This window comes from Pan paniscus, chromosome 17 (assembly GCF_029289425.2).
Source record: "Pan paniscus chromosome 17, NHGRI_mPanPan1-v2.0_pri, whole genome shotgun sequence".
Classification (NCBI taxonomy): domain Eukaryota; kingdom Metazoa; phylum Chordata; class Mammalia; order Primates; family Hominidae; genus Pan; species Pan paniscus.
The window spans coordinates 41,094,209-41,117,009 of record NC_073266.2 but is presented as its reverse complement, the minus strand read 5'-3'; the positions used below and the strand labels follow the sequence as shown (position 1 = coordinate 41,117,009).

The following is a 22,801-nucleotide window of genomic DNA, read 5'->3' as shown; positions in this document are numbered from 1 at the left end:
TTTTGTTTGTTTGTTTATTTTCTTCTTTTTGCTTGCTTATATTTTTTAATTTCTCCAAGAATGAAACTATATTGCTTTTGTCCTAATAAAAACTTTCAAAATATTCTATTAAATCAACTGAATGAGTACCCAGCACTGACTCTAATAGTCCTGCCCTAAGTGATACGGTCCTACCTAAATTGATGAAAGAAGATTCATAAAAAGCGAGAAAGGGCTGGGCGCGGTGGCTCATGCCTGTAACCCCAGCGCTTTGGGAGGCCTAGGCGGGCGGATCACGAGGTCAGGAGGTCTAGACCATCCTGGCTAACATGGTGAAACCCCGTCTCTACTAAAAATACAAAAAATTAGCCAGGCGTGGTGGAAGGCGCCTGTAGTCCCAGCTACTTGGGAGGCTGATGCAGGAGAATGGCGTGAACCCGGGAGGCGGAGCTTGCAGTGAGCAGAGATCCCACCACTGCACTCCAGCCTGGCCAACAAAGCCAGACTCCGACTCAAAAAAAAAAAAAAAGTGAGAAAGATTTTATGTACTTTTTAAAGTCCTCTCAGACAAGATTATTTGAAGGAAAGCATTCAACAAATGGCTAAGATTCCAAAACTATTTTATTAACATGTAAAAGTGAAAGCAAAGTCTAAATTTAAAAAGTTGTTTTCTGCCCTGGCCAGTAACTCTTCCACACTGCCAAGTCCTTTTGCTGAGATGTTCTGATGCTATCAGAAACCTCGGCAGCAGCTACAACCATCCCTGGATTCAAATCAAGGCTTTGTCCTTACAGGGCTTCATATTTTGCTATAAACGGCAACACTTAACAGCATGATATACAAATTTATTGCACTGTACAATGACAATATTTCTCTTTAATGTGTTTTATTGCATTCCCTAGTCAGAGGGTAAGTGATATCATTGACTTCATGTTGTCATTGCAGTTTAAAAATAACTTTGCGATGTCAAAGTACAATAAGTGTATTTGCCCACCGAGAACAGCTATAAAGATGATCAAATAAAAGCTTCATATCTAAAGTTAATATTTGCTAGTAAAGTCATCTCTCTGAAGATTAAATGTCTAAACCAAACATCCAGGAAACAACTACGCTCCACAGTCCTGGATGCCAGAGATATAAAGATGAGTAATGAGAATGAGGACACTTTGGTGGGTGGGAAGAGGAAGGCTGTTCTGAAGTTTAAATGAAGGAATGTTATGAGCAAGTGCTTTGAGACATTAAAGCAGCAAATATAAGGACACACATTTTTAAGGCAAAATGGGGCTGTCATGTTTTTGTTTTTATTGTTGTTGTTTTTGAGATAGGGTCTCACTCCACTCTCCAGGCTGGAGTGCGGTGGTGCAATCTCAGCTCCCTGCAACGTCCACCTCCCCTACTCAAGTGCTCCTCTGGCCTCAGCCTCCCAAGTAGCTGGTACTGCAGGTGTGCACCACCACACCCAGCTAACTTTTTGTATTTTTGGTAGAGATATGGTTTCGCCATGCTACCCAGGCCAGTCTCAAACTCTTGGACTCAAGCGATCTACCTGCCTTGGCCTCCTAAAATGCTGGGATTACAGGCATGAGCCACTGCACCTGGCTGGGGCTGTCATGTTTTAATATAGAAAGAGAATGCTTAAAGGAATTAAATGACTTGCCCATATTTTAAGAAAAACAGGAATAATCAGCTGGACCCAAGACATCTGATTTCCAGTTATGCTTCTAGGAGGACTCTGAGAGGACAAAAGGAAAACACCTGGGTGAGGCCCATCTGTGGTGTGAAGGCTACAGATGTGTCCCAAGCACAAGAGGTTTACTTCGCCCTGGAAGGGTGGGTGGGACATACGTGCGTTGTTGGGTGCAAACAAACTCAAACTAACAAGAGTGACTTGGGGTTTGGCTGACCTCCCAATACTTCAGAAGTGATTCATGCAGAGCTACATCCTTCAAATCTTAAGATGGAAGTGGAACTTGCCATGCACGCTGTTGTTAAAAAGAATGTCCTTAGAGCCAAGAACCTAGACATGCATGGGTAATAAACTCAGTGTCTTACAACGGCATAACAAATGCAATAATGTCCCTTTAATACAGTGATTGACCTAACATACTCATGGCTATTCTTCCTCTTAATCAAAACATAGGTTTTCTCCTCCTTTTTCACTCGCTCCCCAATATGGCAGCTCTTCCCTTCTCTCCTCTCCAGTTCTCCTAGGAATATGAACTGGGATCAGAAGCCCTGGGTCCTGCTTATTATTTCTATTCTCTTTTAAATTGCGTGGTTAAACTGTGACTTGTTACTGGCTTGGTTTCACTTAATAATCAATCAGGTTGCAGAAATTGACCTGTCATCATCATTTAACAGAGAAAACAATAACGTCATCTAAGCCAATAGCAGTGTGTGGACCACTAACAGCAACCAAAAGAATACAAACAAAACCAAAAGACTAAAGGCATTTCTACTTATTATAATGACACACACCTGGTGAGGCACGTCAAAAACCAGAGGAAACTAGACAACGAGTAAAGTTCTGCCACCCAATTTGTTAGCATCATTGCAAACCCAAGATGGAAAGCATCTTTTGGAATCCTGCAATTCTACCATCCAAGAAAAAAAATCTTTTGTTACTCTTCTACAGTGGTTCATGTCTGTAATCCAAGCACTTTGGGAGACCAAGGAGGGTGGGTTGCCTGAGCTCAGGAGTTCGAGACCAGCCTGGGCAACACGGTGAAACCCCATCTCTACTAAAAATACAAAAAATTAGCTGGGTGTGGTGGCATGCACCTGTTGTCCCAGCTACTCGGGAGGCTGAGGCAGGAGAATTGCTTGAACCCAGGAGGCGGAGGTTGCAGTGAGCCTAGATTGCGCCACTGTACTCCAGCCTAGGTGACAGAGAGTGAGTCCATCTCCAAAAATAAAAAAGAAAGTTTCACCAAGTGTATTTCTCAACAAGCATTTTTCTATGTTATTAAATATCTACCTAACTGTGCAAATGTAGGCTTTTGGTTAACATCAAACAATTACTATGACCACACAGAGCTGAAATCATTCCAGTTCAGAGTGAAGATAGTGTGCTTGCTTTAGCCTATGTTGTCAGACTCTAAATAAAGGCAAGGTTTCTATTAATCATTTTGAAAACTGAGAATTACCCCTAGACCCTTGGGTATCAGGAAACACAAATCTAAGATCACCCACTTTTGTTTCCAGACAAGACAGTCAAGGTTAGGCACTTGTTCAGTTACTCAGCCCTCATTACCATGAGATGGTATCCAGAACCCAGCTATGTGCCTGCCTGGGATTATAGGACATCTCCACCTCTCTAAAGTGTGGACCTCCCTGTTCCAGGTCCCCTGATCTAAGGACTTCTTGTAAAGTAAGGATACTCACTTGGCCCATGGCCTCTGTCTGGTTTATCTTCTGAGCTCAGAAACCCCAGTGTTAACCAAACCAGAGTAGAATTCTCAGCCTGATTATATCAAGTGTTTCTGCTCACTGCAAGCAGATTCTAGCTTTCGTCAGAACCTTGGCAATGGTACCTCCTGTTAGGGCACTCCCTGGTAGATAGCTCTGCCAAACCCCCTATGAAGAATTCACATTTCAGGCTGGGTGAGGTGGCTCATGCCTGTAATCCTAGCATTGTGGGGACCCAAAATGGGAGGATTGCTTGAGGCCAGGAGATCAAGACCAACCTGACCAACGTAGCAAGACATGATTTCTATTTTTATTTTATATCTGTTAAATAAAAAATTTTTTTAAAATTCACATTCCAACTGCATGAATTTTCTCTCCAGCTCTTGTTTCACACAGTCCCATTTGGCCTTTCTGTGAAATACACAGCTGGGCAGAGGAAGTAATTTTATACATTTGTTTTTAAGGAGAATTTTTTTCCCCACCCCAGGTGTCTGTTACTACAAGCAGTAGTTCTAGGATAAAAGAAAGCCTACACCTATGTAATAGTACCTTGTCTTTACAATGCCTTTTTTTTTTTCTGTCAGCCCAGAGCTACCCTGCAAGGTAAGTGTTTGAAAGCCATTATTCTCATTTTGCAAATGAGCAAAAATAAAGTAGTGAGTAATTAAATCATCTTGCTTCAGCCATAGTGGAGATTTAAGGAATTGAGCCTTCACTCTCTTGACATGAACTCTGACTCAAAATCTGGCAGAGATTTTTGAGTGAAAATTAGAAATCAGTCTTTAAAATATCTTTTTGCTTCATTTTCACATTTTCCCCTCTTTAGTTGCCCTAAGTTTAGGAATTCAAGTCCACAAGAGGTAGCACTGCCAGCAGGGTAAAAATATGTCAACACCTAGTGCTCAACCACACTGCACTACCTGTCTTTCTTTCTTTCTTTCTTTCTTTCTTTCTTTCTTTCTTTCTTTCTTTCTTTCTTTCTTTCCTTCTTTCTTTCTTTCTCTCTTTTCTTTCTTTTTTTCAGACAGAGTCTTGCTCTGTTGCCCAGGCTACAGGGCAGGAGTGTGATCATGGCTCACTGCAGCCTCAAACTCCTGGGCTCAAGCGATCCTCCCAAGTAGCTGGGACTAAAGGTATGCACCACCACGCCCAGCTAATATTTTAATTGTTTTTTTTTTTAGAGACAGGGTCTTGCAATGTTGCCAGGGCTCATCTTGAACTCCTGGCTTCAAGCAATCCTCCATCCTTGGCCTCCCAAAGTGCTGGGATTACAGGTATCAGCCACCACACCCTGGCCTACACTGCATGTTGTTTCTATGTCCAAAATACATCACTTCAGAGACATGCATTTTGTAAGAATTTGACAAATAGTCTCAACAAAGGTCTATTTAACAATAAAAGCTGTAGACTTTTTGAGGACAGGGGCTGGCCCAGGGATTTTTTCTTTTCCTTCTTCTCCTTTAAGATTTCCATAGAAGCGTCTTATACAAAGTAGCAGGTTGATAAATATCTGTCAGAATTCAGATTGAATTAATTGCACTTGAGCCCTAGAATATCGGGCTAATAGACAATTTTGTAGACCATACAACTGAAATCTCTCACCATTTCATGCTCTGTAACAGCCCATATCATGCTGAGCAGTTCAAAGAACAAATGGAGGTGCCTCCTTCAACACGCACTTCTTAAGAAGGCAATGTAGATCCAACTTCCCTATGTCTCTACTTTTTTACTCTCAATTTATTGACGACCTAATTATGTCTGTGGGGCTTGTTATTTATTTCTTTATCTCATTCTATGTGTTTTTTCTAGAAGTAAATTTCAGAAGATTTTGAGGGTGGCTGTTTAAATAGCCAGGGCATGGTTGCTCCCAGCATGTAAAACAACTGGAAAATATGAATATGCTACAGGTGTGGCTCTGAAGAGGTGGAGTAAATGGGAATGGGACAGAGTCAATGGTATACCTACCAAGGACTGGTGCAATACAGAGTTCCTGAGAGGTGGCTGCCTGCTCTGAGACTACATTTCCCAGTACTACCTGCATCTAAGTAGGGTCATATGACTAAGTTTTGAGCCAATGAAAAGTCATCAGGGCTGGACAGCTGCGGTGGCTCACACCTGTAATCCCAGCACTCTGGGAGGCTGAGGCGGGCGGACCACCTGAGGTCAGGAGTTCGAGACCAGCCTGGCCAACATGCTGAAACCCCATCTCTACTAAAAATATAAAAATTAGCTGGGCATGGTGCCATGCACCTGTAATACCAGCTACTCGGGAAGCTGAGGCAGGAGACTAGCTTGAACCCGGGAGAGAGAAGTTGCAGTGAGCAGAGATCACACCATTGCACTCCAGCCTGGGTGGCAAGAACAAAACTCTGTCTTAAAAAAAAAAAAAAAAAAAAGGGAGAGAGAGAGAGAGAGAGAGACCAGGGCTGGACATGCTGGCTCATACCTATAATCCTAGCACTCTGGGAAGCAGGGAGTAAGCTGAAAGGATCGCTTGAGCCCAGGAGTTCGAGACCAACCTGGGCAACATAATAAAACCCTGTCTCTAAAAAAAATTTTAATTTAATTTAAAATACAGAAAACATCTCTCTGAGTATCTTTCAATGAAAAAAAAATGAATAAAATACAGAAAATATATTCAGTGGAACTTCCTAACTATGATCCCTTCTGGGCCAATCCATTTCCATCAGTGACATCACCAATTTGTCTAGTATCCCAAAGATGACACTTCTGTGAAAGTATCCAGCACAGTGCCTAATTCGCAGGTTCTTAACAATCATTAATTCACTTCTCCTTTTCCTTTCACCTGTCAGATTAGAAACATGGATTTCTCATTGACTATTCTCTTTCCATAATCCTTTATGCTCAAATGGCATTGTTCACCATTAGCCTGAATTCACCCAAGTATCTACCCTCCTGCTACCACTACCTCAGTCCAGACCACAATCAACCATGCCAGAATTATCTCTATAGCTTCCCTACTGCTTTCTCTGCCTCCATTTTCTCTTCCTTACAATCGGTCCTGCACATTAAAGAAAGAGCAGCATGATATGCCAGCTGAAGAGGTATGTGTTGCCACCTCTTCCTCCAGCCTACCATGTCAATCCAAGCTCGACTGCTCAGCTTTCGCAGCCTCTAGATTTGGCCTCCTCATCCTCCTCAGCGTACTTCTTTGTCCCTACCCCTGAATACCACTCTTCTTCTCATGATCAGGGCTGCCTCCTCATGTCAAATGAGATATCAAATTCTATCCATTGCATTTCCTAAGTAGTTCTCAAGTTAGTCTTCCCAACTCCATTCTCATGGCTTCAGCTTTAATTTGATATTAATTCTCACCTAAATTGTTACCAAGTCTTCTATCTTCTTCTGGTCTTGTCCTCATCCAATCCATTTTCCATATGGCTGCCAGAGGGATTTTTCTAGAGTCAACCTGTCCAATATGGCAGCCAAGAGCCACATCTGGATATCTAAATTTAAATTTAAAAATTAAAAATTCCGTTCCTCTGTCACACTGGCCACATCTCAAGTGCTCAGCAGCCTCATGTGATTATCGGTTATCATGTTCAATAGAAAAGATTATAGAACATTTTATCATTGCTGAAAGTTCTATGGAACAGTGCTTTTCTATAATGTAAATTTGATCATATCTCTACTGTGCTTAACACACACAGTAGAAGTGTGTGTTAAGTAAAGTGGAAGACTTTATTCTTCCACTTAGAATAAAGTTTTAGTAGAAGGGTTCATATTTTGACCTTAGCCTTCTTCTGCCCTATATCCTTCACCTGCCTGCATTGTATCCTATTTTCCAGTTTTATCAAGCTATTCCCCAACCCACAATGTGTCATCGTGACTTTGCACATGGCCATGCCTCTGCTAGGGTTGCCCTTCTCCATCTTAGCCACTTGTATCACCCCAAACCATTCTCCCAAATTCACTTCAGGCATTGCCTCATTTGGCAGATATGATGGTGAATTTTATGTGTCAGCTTGACTGGGCTAAGGGATGCCCAGACAGCTGGTAAAGCCTTATTTCTGGGCGTGCCTGTGAGGATGTTTCTGGAAGAGGTTAGCATTTAAAACAGTAGACTGAGTAAAGAAGATCTGCCCTCACCCATGTGAGCAGGCACCATCCAATCCATTGAGGGCTCAGGTAGAACAGAAATGCAAAAGAAATGTGACCGTGCTGTCTCTTCTTGAGCTGGGTCATCCATTGTCTTCTACCTTCAGACATCAGAGCTCCTGGTTCTGCAACCTTCAGACTCCAGGATTTACACCAGTGGCTCCTCACCCTCACCCCATTCTCAGGCTTTTGGTCCTGAAGAGAGTTACACAGTTGGCTCCCCTGGTTCTCAGAAATTTGGACTTGGACTGAATCACACGCTAGCTTCCCTGGTTCTCCAGCTTGCAGGTGGCATATTGAGGGACTTTCTGATCTCCATTGCATGAGCCAGTTCCTATAATAAATCCATATATATAGATTTAGATAGATAGATTTATCATTTTTATACGGAAGAGTGTATATATATATATATAAGTGTACGTGTGTATATATATACACATATATATACACGCACACACATATACGTGCACACACACACATACGCACACTTCTGTTTCTCTAGAGAACCCTGACTAATACAGTAGGCTCTCCCTGGCCCTGCCCCAGATTCTCCCCTCTTTCTCAGAGTTGGCCATTCCTGCCATTGAGCTCGCATAACATACTATTCAGGCCTCCCTGGTAGTGCTTTTATCTGCCTACTTACTAGACCATGAGCTCCTTCGGGGCAGGCACCATGTTTCATTTATTTTGTAGCCCTATGATCTAGCAGAATGTCTGGCACATGAGTAGGTACTTAAATATTTATGGTATGAAAGAAGCGGTGGAGCCTAGAAAAGAGGCGGTGTTCTTTCTTCCCCGGTCTTCAGCACCTCATATCTGGGAGGATTTGCTGTTCCAAATGCCATTACTTCTCCTCCCATTCTGCACAACTCTTTAGCTGTCATCCTCTCCCAGTGCAGTTGATTGTTGCCTATGGCCACATTGTTGGTTACAAAAGACAAGGAAGACCAGGCAGATACTGAAAACTTGAGTTACAAGAGCCCTGTCTTCTCCAACAACAAGGATCAGGTTTGAGAAAGTCTAACCACCTTTCTTTAAGCAGCTGATTTCCCTTGATATCTGTGTTCATGAGGCCATTGTCTTCTACCCCTGAGAGGAGGCCCAGAAGAGCCAGATGGTTGCTGTAGTCAAGTGTATATGCTCAGATTTGGACTATTAATGCCTTATTACATCTCTTAGACCATGTCTCCATGTGTTGAAGGCCTCATCAGAATAGGTCATGACTAGAAGTCTGAAATTCTTTACTACTTTACATTCTGTATGATATGATTTAGCACTTTGTTATATTCTGTCTTACAGTATTTCCAACATTATTTTTACTATTTATATTCTCCAACTCCATTGTAGGTACCCTGCATGCAAGAAAAATGCATCTTCCACACTACTTTGCATAGTGATAACTACTCAATCGGTGCTTAATAAATATGGATAGGTTGATCAGTTGGCTTGGTTGGTCTAATCTGTGAGTTTATATAGCCCCACAAACCACTAAGAACATCCCCAAAGACTGGTGCTGTTTTACACAACTCTGAAACATCGCTGGTTTTCTAGGTAACCTGATTCTGCCTTATTCAGAAAAGCAGAACTTGCATTTATATAACCTTCAACATTTTCCTATTAGTGTGACAGACTGTTAACATTGTTTGCCCCCAGTGAACAATGCCCCTTAGAGTTCATACCCTTGTGTTGTTCCTTCTCACACCGAGGCTGGCCTTGGTCATGTAACTTGCTTTGGCAAATCGGGTATTAGCTAGCATGATGTAAGCAGAGGTTTGAAAAGCTCTAGTCCTCTTAGAAATCTCCCTTTTGTTAGTCAGGCATGGTGGCGGGTGCCTGTAATCACAGCTACTTGGGAGGCTGAGGCAGGAGAATCGCTTAAACCCAGGAGGCAGAGGTTGCAGTGAACAGAGATTGCACCACTGCACTCCAGCCTGGGCAACAGGAGCGAAACTCTGTGTAAAAAAAAAAAGAAAAGAAAAGAAAAGAAAAGAAAAAAATCTCCCTTTTGGAACTCAGATTCCATGCTGTAAGGAAGTCCAACTACTGCTAGAGAAAAAAAGTATGTAGAAAGAGGTCCTGGAGTATGTGAGACCACACAAGACTTGGCAAAGTAAAGCCGTCTTGGATGTTACAGTCCATTCAAGCCCTAAGATGATAGTACCTGCATGACAGACTTCCAGGCAAGACCAGCAGAACTGCCCAGCTGCCTAGATTGCTGAATCATGAGCAAATGAATAGTTATTGTGTTAAGCCACTGGTTTTGAAGGTGGTCTATTTTGCCACAATAGACAACCAAAACACTCGAAATCTTGATTGCTTGAGCCCAAGAGGTCAAGGCTACAGTGAGCTATGATCACTCCACTGCACTCCAGCCTGGGCAACAGAGTGAGACTCTGTCTCAAAAAAGAAAAAAGTCTTGCCTCTTCTTCCCAATCACCAGCATGAGCTGATTAATATCACCTATGTGTAGGTTGCACTTTTAAATGCTTTAATGCATCATAAGTGAAATACAAAATATTCTTTCCGATTACTTCTAGACATTTCTGGGAAATTGAGCTTTTAGAATTTGACTTTCTTTTTCTATGTAGTTAGTGTGTTTAAGAAGACAAAATTAAGTTTGTCTCTAATTGTTTTTTTTTCTTATTTTTTGGCTTTTGCTCCTTAGTAAGTATCTAGGGAAAAGTAAAATTTGATCTCTTGAGTCTCATGCCCTGTTTTTTGCATTTGCCAAAATGTTCCATTAACTTCATCCCAAGTTTAAAAAAAGTTTGTGTGAATATGCTTTTTGCCAAAGCATCAAGAATAGTGCCAGAAAGAACAATTCTACAAAAACAGATGTCTTCAGTCTGTATCTATGAGAATTCTACAAGCCAAATACTTTGTAGCTATCTTGTGAGAGTCATAGTTCATAGTTTTTCTCTGAAAGTGGGTTTTGACCATTTATGAATCTAATTTATTTTATTTTTACAATTTTTTTTCTTTAAGCAGCACCAGGATGAATCTTCCTTTTAACCATAGCATTGACCTCATTTTTTCCCCTTGGCTATGGGTTATATTTTATATTTTCTCTTTTCATTCTTTATGCACCTTCTATACGTTGATCTTAGAAGGAATAATTTCTCCCTTATGTCTAAATTGGAAAAAGCGTGGTTTACCTTGAATGAAGAAGTTTCTTTAACCCTTTCATCAGGTATTAAAAAGTTCACTAATATGGATAAGCAAAAATAATTTAAAAAGGAAAAAAAAAACACCACAAAAGCTAGTTTTTCAGCTGTTGAGATGGTTTCAGAGTGGTCCTGCTTATTTAAAATAAACTATGACCTCTCAATCAGTGCCAGTGGATGAACTGTTTGTTGTTGCAATGAGAAAAGCACAAAAACTGAAAGTGTTTATAAACTTTTTTAGCAATTTCATATAGCCATGACATCCAACTATGTGATCATCTTTCTCATAACCCAGTTGTATTGTGTATTACAAAATATTTGTCAATTTGCTTTGACTGCATTCAGAGGCCGAGGCAGGAGGATCACTTGAGGTCAGGAGTTTGAGAAAAACTTGGCCAACATAGTGAAACCCTGTCTCTACTAAAAATACAAAAATTGGCCAGGCATGGTGGCAGGCGCCTGTGATCCCAGCTACTTGGGAGGCTGAGGCGGGAGAATCGCTTGAACCCAGGAGGCAGAAGTTGTGGTGAACCGAGATTGTGCCACTGCACTCCAGCCTGGGCAACAGAGCGAGACCCTGTCTCTAAGAAAAAAAAATTTTTTTTAAATCATTTGTTGGTTATTATTACTTGATAGTTTCTAGCCTCATGATGCTCTAATACTATGTTAAATCTTTACTATTCATTCAACAGTACATATAAGAAATACAAAATATCAGAATTGGGCCAGGTGCAGTGGCTCACACCTATAATTCCAGCACTTAGGGAGCCTAAGACGAGAGGATCGCTTGAGCCCAGGAGTTTGAAACAAGCCTGAGCAACATGACTAGACCCCATCTCTACAAAAAATACAAAAATTAGCCAGGGATGATGGTTTGCGCCTATATTCCCAGCTACTGGGGGGCTGAAGCAAGAGGATCGGAGCCTGGGAAGTCAAGGCTGCAGTGAGCCATGATCTCATTAGTGCACCCCAGCCTGGGTGATAGAACAAGACCCTGTCTCAAAAAAAAATCAGAGTTTTACAACCTTTTTTAAAAGGGCATGAAATAACCTGCTTCATTCTCTTGGCTCAGTATGAGTAATTGTACCCAAGTTTAGACAACTCAAAAGAAATGACACATATGCTAAAGTTAAAATTCGTTTCACTTACTCCACAATAGCACCTACTGATTTAGCTGCCTCTGCACAGAGACATGGGTGTAAGGTGGTTAATAATATGAATTCAATGTATGGGCTAAATCCATGACTCATGCATTATGAAGAACAAATGCATCTTTGGGTTATTTCAGGTGAAAGCCACTCCCTGCACTTAGTAAGTAAGCCATACTCCTTGAAGTTGTGTATCTTCAAAATTTCTCTCCATCTTACAAGATCGTCACTAACTCAGGTTTTAGGCTAAGGAGGACTAAATGTATATAGCAAGTATTACATCCTTAATGCTTAGGTCTCTTCCTTTCCCATGGCACATCAGCCTCAGGGCAGTCTTGCTGCTGGGTTGCTCTGACATGTGCCCCAGTCCCATTTATTGGGTTATTGCTTCCTTCCCGTGTGAGTTGAAGCAAGCCACTCAGTCTCTCTATGCTTCCGATCCCTCACCTGAAATAAAAAATGATGATAAAGATATTGTGAAGGTTAAATGACATAATGTATGTGAAAGTGTCTGCTGCAGGGCTGGACCTACCACCAGAGTAGAATGGTGGTTGCCAGGGACCAGGAGGTGCAGGAAATGGAGAGATGTTGGTCAAAGGCTGCAAAGTTTCGGCTACCACAGGAACAAGTTCTGGGGTTCTCATGTACAGCATGGATGGTGATGGACGCTTGGATTAATTTGGCTATAGTAATCACTACACACTGTATATGCATATCAAATCATCACATAAAACACATTAAATATATTACATCTTTATTTGACAATAAAAAAATTTTTAAGCCGCAGTTTCTTTTCTTTTTCTTTTCTTTTTTTGAGATCGAGTCTCACTCTGTCTGGCAGGCTGGAGCGCAGTGGTGTGATCTCAGCTCACTGCAACCTCTGCCTCCTGGGTTCAAGCAATTCTCCTGCCTCAGCCTCCAGAGCTGGGACTACATGTGCGTGCCACCATACCCAGCTAATTTTTTGTATTTTTTTTTAGTAGAGATGGAGTTTCACCATGTTGGCCAGGATGGTCTCTATCTCTTCACCTCGTGATCCGCCCACCTCTGCCTCCCAAAGTGCTGGGATTACAGGCGTGAGCTACCACACCCGGCCAAGTCTCAGTTTTTTCATGTGAAAAATTTTACCCATGGCATAAGATTTGTAAATACTCTTTCCAGCCTCAACTCCAGACCCTACAGCCACCGAGATGTTGATGCCTAAGAAGAACCAGATTGCCATTTATGAACTCCTTTTTAAGGAGGGAGTCATGGTGACCAAGAAGGATGTCCACATGCCTAGGCACCCAGAGCTGGCAGACAAGAATGTGCCCAACCTTCATGTCATGAAGGCCATGCAGTCTCTCAAGTCCAAAGGATATGTGAAGGAACAGTTTGCCTGGAGACATTTCTATTGGTAACTTACCAATGAGGGTATCCAGTATCTCTGTGATTACCTTCATCTTCCCCTGGAGATTGTGCCTGCCATCCTATGCCGCAGCCGTCCAGAGACTGGCAGGTCTCGGCCTAAAGGCCTGGAGGCTGAGCAACCTGCAAGACTCACAAGAGGGGAAGTCAATAGAGTTACCTACAGACAGAGTGCTGTGCCCCCTGGTTGCCGACAAGAAAGCCAAGGCTGGGGCTGGGTCAGCAACCGAATTTGAGTTTAGGGGCAGATTTGGTCGTGGACGTGGTCAGCCACCTCAGTAAAATTGGAGAGGATTATTTTGCATTGAATAAATTTAAAGCCAAAAAATTTTTTAAAAAAAGATCTGTGAATACTGAAGGAAGTAATAATTAGAAAGGGCCAAATGCAATGCTAATACATAGTACGCCTCCAATTAAAGCTAGTGATTGCCTTTATGTGCAGTTCTAGACACAGGTCTTGACCCATTGTGTCTGAATTTCTGTCCAGGAGCCTGCCTGGGATGCCAATTTCTCAGAACCTGGAAGCATTCTTTACATCAGTCCTTAGAGATCCACCTGCTGGCCTCCTGTACTGGACATAGCTCACTGCTCCCCACTTTTTGACCTTGCCAGAGCCCCAGGGTGTTGGAGGGCCTTTCAGGAGTTCCATGGAAGCTGTCACTGCCCTAATCTCCTCTCACCAGCTGGTCTGCCTTGATCACCCTCCCCATACTGTCTTCCCCAGATCCCCCTGGGACATTGAACCAGACTTTAGATTTCTTCATTTCCTGCTCGAAGCTTCCCAGATCCCTGCCCACTCAGTGAGCCTGACTAGCCTCATGATTGAGCAGAGTACTCTGGCCCTTAGGCCACCTGCTGAGCCCCAGCAGGCACAGGACTTGCCTAGGAAAGACTCAGGGCACGCATCCCACCCTGAGATCAGCACATTACAACTGTGTCACAATTCTGGCACCAGACTGAAGGTGGATGTTATAAGAACCATTTCATCCAGAAGGCATGTTTGATCGTGGCTGTTCTGGGAGCTTCTGACATTTCTCTTTCCAGTGAAATCACTTGGATTTCTACCCTACTGTTTCCCACTTCTTGTTCCTTCTCCGGCCCCATTCTACTTGCTGGGGAAACCAAGAATTCTACACCTTCATAGAAGGCATCAAAGCCAATCGTGCCCACTGAAGGGCTGTGGCCTGAGCTTAGTTTGACCCACATCACTGGGACAGTGGGGGAAGGGGGAGCAGACATCCTTTAAAAGTCCAAGATTCCCTTGTACAACTTCAAAATTCCTGAGGCCCCCCCCCCACCACACACACACACACACACACACACACACACGATTATTTAATTTAAAACATACATAGACATACACAAAGATGGAGTCATGACCCCTTAGCAATTACTTTCAGGCCCCTCCAAGCCCCATGCTGGGGACCCATAGTGGCAGGTCTTTGCGGGGTGGAGGGGAGAAGGTGCTGCCTTCAGTGAAGCTGTGATAGTTGTTCTACCAGGCAATACTCCTCCCGTGAAAATAGGATGATGTCCTTTATTGTCACTTGCCCTGGGACCTCACTTGGAAGCTGGTGGCCACATGCCTTAGATTTCTGAATATGAGAAGAACCGCACAAACACAGGCTCCCAATCTCGTTAGAGGAAAGTGCCTCAGAAACTTTGGTTTCATATTTGAGAGGTTTGTGGATCCTCAGATAATCTGTGAGGATTCATTTATTCATTCATTTATTCGGAAATGCTCAGTGAACACCAACAATGTGCTAGGCTCTGGACTTGGCATCGGGGCTGCCAAAAGCAGGCACACACAGCTTCTGCTCCCATGTGGCTCACCATCTGATGTTCAGCCCACTGAGGTCCCTGCAAATCTAAGGTGCCATATTACCTCTAAGCTGTGAGAAGCCCACTAAGGAAGCCTCACTGAAAGAATGAGGCTCCAGCCACACTTGAGATGTACACGATAATCTGGTATATTATATATAGTTTGTGACATTACTATAGAATTGCCAAACAGGGCCCCAAAAGTCAAATGTTAATAAAAATGTTACTTTCTGCATTTCAGCCATGGGGGCAGGAGATCCATTTTTGCCATAAACAAAATTAAGTTTGCATTCCACTCTTGCTCCCATGTAAAGCGCTGAGACAATTTCCATAGCACAGGAGTCTTTTTGTCCATTTTCCCTAATGATTAAACTCAGCTTTTTTGGCTTCTTGGTTTTGGCTCAATTAAAGATTAAATGAAACAAGTGCCAATTGGCAAATAATTGAGAACTAAGTCTGTGTGTACGTATCTCCTACATTTTACCCTATATGGTTTTAGCAACTTGGCAGTAAAATCTAAGGACTGGTACATCAACTAGACAGAATTCAGAGTCCCCAGTACATTCAAAGATACTGCTCTTGTGTGAATACTTGGAACCCTCAACAGAATGTCGAAGGCAGCTTCACTTAGGAGACGCCTCCTCTGGGCCCATTCATAATAGATGCTTCTATTCCCAAGGGCCAGATTAGTGATAGGGTACTTTCCAACCATTAGCCCAGACTCTCCTTAAACAAAGGTTGGAAGCTGAGAGTTACACAATAATGCTAAATATCCAAATGAAAATCAAACACTCAGGCAACAGCTAGATGTCTGGCCAGGGACTGAAGGCTCCTTAAGGCTGGCATTTTTACATCTGTGCCTTGTCCACTGGGTCACAAATGAGGCTCCCAGAAATCCTGCCATGTATTCAGGGCTCATCACTGCATGTTTTAAACTGCAAAGCATCTGATGGAGCAGTGCTAAGGGCAACTGACCCTAATGGAGCATCGTCCATTCCATCACTAGAGTGAAGGAAATCTAACACTTTGTTAAATCACTATGATGGATAATAAAAGCAAAATTACTAGCGCATCTGAGGCCAGGTGCAGTGGCTCATGCCTGCAATCCCAACACCTTGAGAGGCTGAGGTGGGAGGATGGCTTGAAGCCAAGAGTCTAGATCCTCCTGGGCAACATAGTCAGACCCTATCTAAAAAAGAAAAAAGAAAAGAAAAGAAGGAAGGAAAAGAAAGGAAAGGAAAGAAAGGAGAGGAGGAAAGGAGACGAGGAACGAAGGAAGGAGAGAGAGAGGGAGGGAGGGAGGAAAGAAGGAAAGAAGGAAGGAAGGAAGGCAAAAATTAGCCAGGCATGGTGGTTTGCACCTAAACTTCCAGCTATTCAGGAGACTGAGGCGGGAGGATCCTTTGTGCCCAGGAATTCAAGGCTTCAGTGAGCTATGATTATGCCACTGCACACTACAGTCTGCGCGACAGAGCGGGACCCTATCTCTTAAAAAATAAAAATAAAAATAAATGGAAAGAATATACCAAAAAGCAAACAGTGAAAAAAGACCTAGACGGTTATTGGCTACTTGGAGGATCACTGGGCCATTTTGTAGAGTTCCACCATGTCAGTGTGGGACTCCTTCTCCCCAGGGAAAAGAAGGAAGTGCAGTGGAATCTTCACTTAAAGCCAAGCCGGGACCAGCCTTCCATGGGCCAGGGCACCCTGCCAGGTGGCAACATTCGGATGCCCCACCCAAAAGAAGAGAGTGCTTCAGCAAGCAAGCAAGGATTTACAAGACTGTTAGCAGTGAACCAAAGAACAATAGAAAAATGTTAAGCAAATGAGATCCCCGCTGCAGGAAGCCTCATTTCCCGAGTAGCTGGAACTATAGCCTGGCTAATTTTTTGTTTTGTTTTTTTTTTAGTAGAGGTAGGGTTTCATCATGTTGCCCAGGCTGGAAGTGTAGAGGTTTTTTTGTTTGTTTGTGTTTGTTTTTTCTGAGATGGAGTCTCGCTCTGTCACCCAGGCTAGAGTGCAGTGGTGCGATCTCGGCTCACTGCAACCTCCACCTCCTGGGTTCAAGAAATTCTTCTGCCTCAGCCTCCTGAGTAGCTGGGACTACAGGTGCGCATCACCACACCCAGATAATTTTGTGTATTTTTAGTAGAGACGGGGTTTCACCGTGCTGCCCAGGCTGGTCTCAAACTCCTGAGCTCAGGCAACCCGCCCTCCTGGGCCTCCCAAAGTGCTTGGATTACAGAGGTGAGCCACCGTAGAAGAGTAATAAAAGAATATTTTTTCTTGGATGGCAGAATTTCAGGGTTCCAAAAGATGCTTTCCATCTTAGGGTTTTCAATGATGCTAAAAAATTGGGCGGCAGAACTTTACACATCGTCTAGTTTCCTCTGGTTTTCAATGTGCCTCGCCGGGTGTGTGTCATTACAATAAGCAGAAATGCCTTTAGTGAAGGCTGGCTGAGTAGAGTTATTTTTAATAATAAAAATGAAAATCTATGTAAAGGTTTTATAAAAGAAGAAAGGTTGAATAAATTATAGTATATGCAATATAACTGCAGCCATAAGAGATGGATTTTGCTGGGCACGGTGGTTCATTCATGCCTATAATCCCAGCACTTTGGGAGGCCGGTGGGGCGGGGCGTGGATCACCTGAGGTCAAGAGCTCGAGACCAGCCTGACCAATATGATGAATCCCCGTCTCTACTAAAAATACAAAAATTAGCCGGGTGTGGTCGCATGTGCCTGTAATCTCAGCTACTCGGGAGGCTGAGACAGGAGAATCACTTGAACTCGGGACGGGGAGGTTGCAGTGAGCCAAGATCATGCCCTTGCACTTCAGCCTGGGCAACAAGAGCGAAACTTCATCTCAAAATAAATAAATAAATAAATTACAGATTTTCAGAGAACTGTTAATGCTAGGAGGAAATGCTCACATTATCATGCTTTGTAAAGAGCAGAATATACATATTCCCATTATGTTACTGTATGCTTAAGAAAGATTGTGAGCTGGGCACGGTGGCTCACACCTGTAATCCCAGCACTTTGGGAGGCTGAGGCGGGCAGATCAAGAAGTCAGGAGTTTGAGACCAGCATGGACAACATGGTGAAACCCCGTCTCTACTAAAAGTACAAAAATTAGCCAGGCGTGGTGGCATGAGCCTGAAATCCCAGCAACTCAGGAGGCTGAGGCAGGAGAATCTCTTGAACCCAAGGAGGCAGAGGTTGCAGTGAGCTGAAATAATGCCATTTCACTCCAGCCTAGGCAACAAGATTGAAACTTCATCTCAAATAAAAAAGAAAGAAATAAGAATTCCCCATTGGTCAACACAGGGCCTTAGTGACACCATGGTCTGCTCTGCCACCTTCAGGGGGTAGTTTTCCTTATGGTCACAAGGTGTCTGCAGTCATTCCAGGCATTGTATTTGTACAGTACAGTGTCCCAAGGAAGAAGGACCATCTTCTCCTGGGTATGTCTTACAACCAAGGAAATCTTTCTCAAAAGCCCCCAACACACCTCCTCTGACATCTCAAAGATCAGAATTTGTCACCTGCCCACACCTAATTCAAGCACTATCACCAGCCTAAACAAGAGGACTTTGGATGGAACAAACGGCTATGTTCCCCTTAAGCAAATCTCCAGGGGGAGTATGATGGACAAAACTGAGCAAAACTGACATTCTGATAGGGAAAGGAAGGGAGCAATGGGTGTTGGGTAGATTACTCCAAGCTGTGTCTGCTACAGTCCCCACTGCAAGAAGCCTCATCTAGGGTAAATTCCAATAGGTTAGGAGAGACGGAGCTAACTAGCTGGGAGATGTGAGGTGGAAGCTGGGCATAGTGGCATGCACCTGTAATCCCAGCACTTTGGGAAGCTGACAGGGAGGATCACTTGAGCCTATGACTTAATGACCAGCTTGGGCAACATAGTGATGCCCCATCTCTAAAAAATAAAATTAAATAAAAATTAAAAATTAAACAAGGGCTGGGCATGGTGGCTCATGCCTGTAATCCCAGCACTTTGGGAGGCTGAGGTGGGAGGATGGCTTGAGGCCAGGAGTTCAAGACCAGCTTGAACAACATAGTGAGATCCTATCTGTTAAAAAAATGTTTTTAAAAATTAGACGGTATAGTGGCATGTGCCTGTAGTCCTAGCTACTCAGAAGGCAGAGGCATTAGGATTGCTTGAGCCCAGGAATTCCAGGCTGCAGTGAGCTGTGATCCTGCCACTGCACTCCAGCCTGGGTGACAGAGACCCTATCCTTATAAAAAATAAATAGATACAAAAATTTTAAAAGATGTGGGATGGGGAAGTAGACAGAGAATAAAGACAGAAAAGATGTCCAGCATGAACTCTTAGTTGGATGAAGGAGCCTGATTACAAAAAGGGTGTTAGAAAGCTCAGTAGGCTGGGCGCAGTGGCTCATGCCTGTAATCCCAGCACTTTGGGAGGCAGAGGCTGGCAGATCACGAGGTCAAGAGTTTGAGACCAGCCTGGCCAACATGGTGAAACCCCGTCTCTACTAAGAATACAAAAATTAGCCGGGTTTGGTGGCCTGTGCCTGTAATCCCTGCTACTCAGGAGGCTGAGGCAGGTGAATCGCTTGAACCCGGGAGGTGGAGGTTGCAGTGAGCCAAGATCATGCCACTGCACTCCAGCCTGGGTAACAGACCAAGACTCCGTCTTGAAAAAAAGAAAGAAAGAAAAAAGAAAAAAAAAAGAAAGCTCAGTAGACCAGATTGACCTACTTCTCAATTCTGTCGAGGGCAAATCCTGTTGGACCATCAACTGGGACAGTGCAAAATAGAGGCCAAACAGATCAAGGTCTGTGCTGGTGTGAACAGAAGGTGACAATGACTATGGCCTCATTTGAGATCAACACAGATGTCTGTGCATCTGAGTAATGCATGTCTGTGGATAAGAGTGGGCCTTCTGACTTGGTAGATTTGGATAACACAACCCCCTGACTCTTTTACTAATTCAATGATGAATAAGTTTTGACCACCTACCATGCCTCCAGCCGTAAATTAGCCCCTGGGGAAAATAAAAGATACATAAGACACAGGGCCTGGCCTTGAAGAATTTCAACTCTGCTGAAGAAATCAAAAGCAACAGAAGTAGAACTGAGAGCAATACCAGACCCTGTGGAATCAGGGTTGATGGATGTGGTGTAGAGCAGAACCGTGGCAAGAGCTCAGCAAAGTTGGGAGGAAGATGACTGAGAACCAGGGTGTAGGAAGAGGAACTTGAGCTGGGGGTAACACCCTGGGTAGGTTGGGATTTGGCAGACAAAAGAGAGGAGATAAAAGAGAGCCGTAGTGGGAAGAGAGCAGTGATAAGATTTTGGAGCTAGACAAACGCCTAGCTCTATCACTTATTAGCAAATTATTCCATTTTCTCAGAACTTTAGTTTTTTCATCTATGGAATAGGTATAATACCTACCTCATAAAATGTTTATAAGGAAAGCACCTTGTACCTAGAAAACATTCAAAATATTAGTTTTTTCCTTTATTGCTTTTGTTTGACAGGATGACAAGGATGGAGAGGCTCTGTTTGGGTAGTGAGAAGATGTTTGGATAAGAAAACTGGGCCGTGCAGATTAAATTTTGCATTAGGTCCAGTGGGTCACTATTAAAGTTTGGAGTGGACCATTTTAGAAAGAATTGCTTGTTGTGACCATGAGAGCTTTGTTCCATTTCAGAGCTGTTTATATGAAGATGAGTTGAACCGCGTGCGTCAGACGGTGTTAGGCACGTTCTTTCCAGAGACTGACAAGAATCCCATCAGCACCCTGGCCAGAGAAAAGCAGCTTTGAGCTCAAGTGTAACGGAAAGGAAACAGGCTTTGGAGCTAGACAAACACCTAGCCCTATCACTTATTAGCAAATTACTCCAATCTCTCGGAATCTTAGTTTTTTCATCCGTGGAATGGGTTAGTACTCACCCCATAAAATGTTTATAAGGAAAGCACCTTGTACCTAGAAAACACTCAAAATATTAGTTCTTTCCTTTCTCCCTTTTATTTATCAAAACTATTAAAGCAGACCAGGCGCGGTGGCTCACGTTTGTAATCCTAGCACCTTGGGAGGCCGAACCGGGTGGATCACCTGAGGTCAGTAGTTCGAGACCAGCCTGGCCAACATGGCGAAACCCTGTCTCTACTAAAAATACAAAAATTAGCTGGGCACGGTGACAGGCGCCTATAATACCAGCTACTTGAGAGGCTGAGGCAGGAGAAATGCTTGAACCCCGGGGGTGGAGGTTGCAGTGAGCCAGGATCATGCCACTTCACTTCAGCCTGGGCAAAAGAGCGAAACTCCGTCTGAGAAGAAAAAACAAACAAACAAAAAACTATTAAAGCAAAACCTCTGATGCTTGATTTTTATATAATAATGTTGTGTGGCAACTTAAAAACTGTGTCATTTATAGGCACTCAAAGCAAGGAAAATGTTTAGAGTCCTTATTTTTAAAATTGGAATTTTCTATAAAAGTTCAGAATGTTTTTAATTTAAAGTTGTTTTAAGCACAAAGTAATACAATTTATCCATGAAGGTTAAACATTTTAATTTTTATTATTAACTTTTATTTGTAATTGTTTTTTACCTTTTAAATTAAATATTCGTTACAAATTTAATTGAGAAGAGGGAAGGAGGGGGAGAATGAATGAGTGGATTCTTATAGTTTGAGGGGGTAAGACATCCACTTTTATACTATTTTTTTGTTTTGTTTTTATTTTTATTTTTGAGGCAGAGTCTTGCTCTGTTGCCCAGGCTGGAGTGCAGTGACCGAATCTTGGCTCACTGCAGCCTCAACCTCCCAGGTTCAAGCTATCCTCCCACCTCAGCCTCCCGAGTAGCTGGGACTACAGGTGCACACCACCACGCCTGGCTAATTTTTGTATTTTTAGTAGAGATAGAGTTTTGCCATGATCTCGAACTCCAGTCTGATCTCGAACTCCTGGACTCAAGTGATCTGCCCGCCTTTGGCCTCCCAAAGAGTTGGGATTATAGGCGTGAGCCACTATGCCTGGGCTACTTTTTTACCTTAACTTTTCTAAAATGCTCTCAAAGAGCTGTTGTTGCCGTTTATACTTAAAACTCCCAGTTTTACTTCGCCCAAACCAATCCTGGGCAGGCAGCAGGAGTGGACACACATACTGCAATACTCCAGGGCTGCAGCATCAGACCCAGAGGAGGAGGGAACTGCTGGATTAGTAACGAGGAGGAGGAGGAGGGGTATGAGTCTATTCCAAAATTGGCCTTTGCCCTTCAAAAAGGAAAAGACCACTTATTGTTTGTGCAATCAAAAGGTTTGTTTCCTAGATATTTTCCCCAGGAGAAAAAAGTTTCTCAGGAAACCGAGAAAGAAATTATAACGAAAATAGCTATTGGATGAATTTTTTCCTCAAGCTTCATTTTTACATCATTATAATAGTTGTGCTGTAACGAAGGTTGGGAGTCCTCTGGGGCAGACCAGTCTATTCGGGAGGATATGTATGGAGTCTGTGTGTGAGTACATGCGGGTGAGTGGGCGTGAGTGTGGAAAGTATGTATGTGGAACCTCTGTGTGTGTGGAATGTGGAGCGTATGCACAATGTGTGTGGAGTTTGGAGTGTATGTGTGGACGAGTGAGTGTGGAAGTGTGGACGTGTGTGGAAAGTGCACAGTGCGTGCGGAGTTTGGGGTGTTTGTGCACGCGCGTGTGTGGCAGGTCCTGGAGCGCGTCTACGCGACACCCCATGTGTAGTGTGCGCGC

At 43.2% G+C, this 22,801-nt stretch overlaps 1 pseudogene; it reads left to right on the top strand.

The window, feature by feature from the left end:
* The first annotated feature begins 12,335 nt into the window (after positions 1–12,335).
* On the top strand, positions 12,336–13,507 carry LOC100978782 (small ribosomal subunit protein eS10-like; annotated as a pseudogene).
* Positions 13,508–22,801: the final 9,294 nt, after the last annotated feature.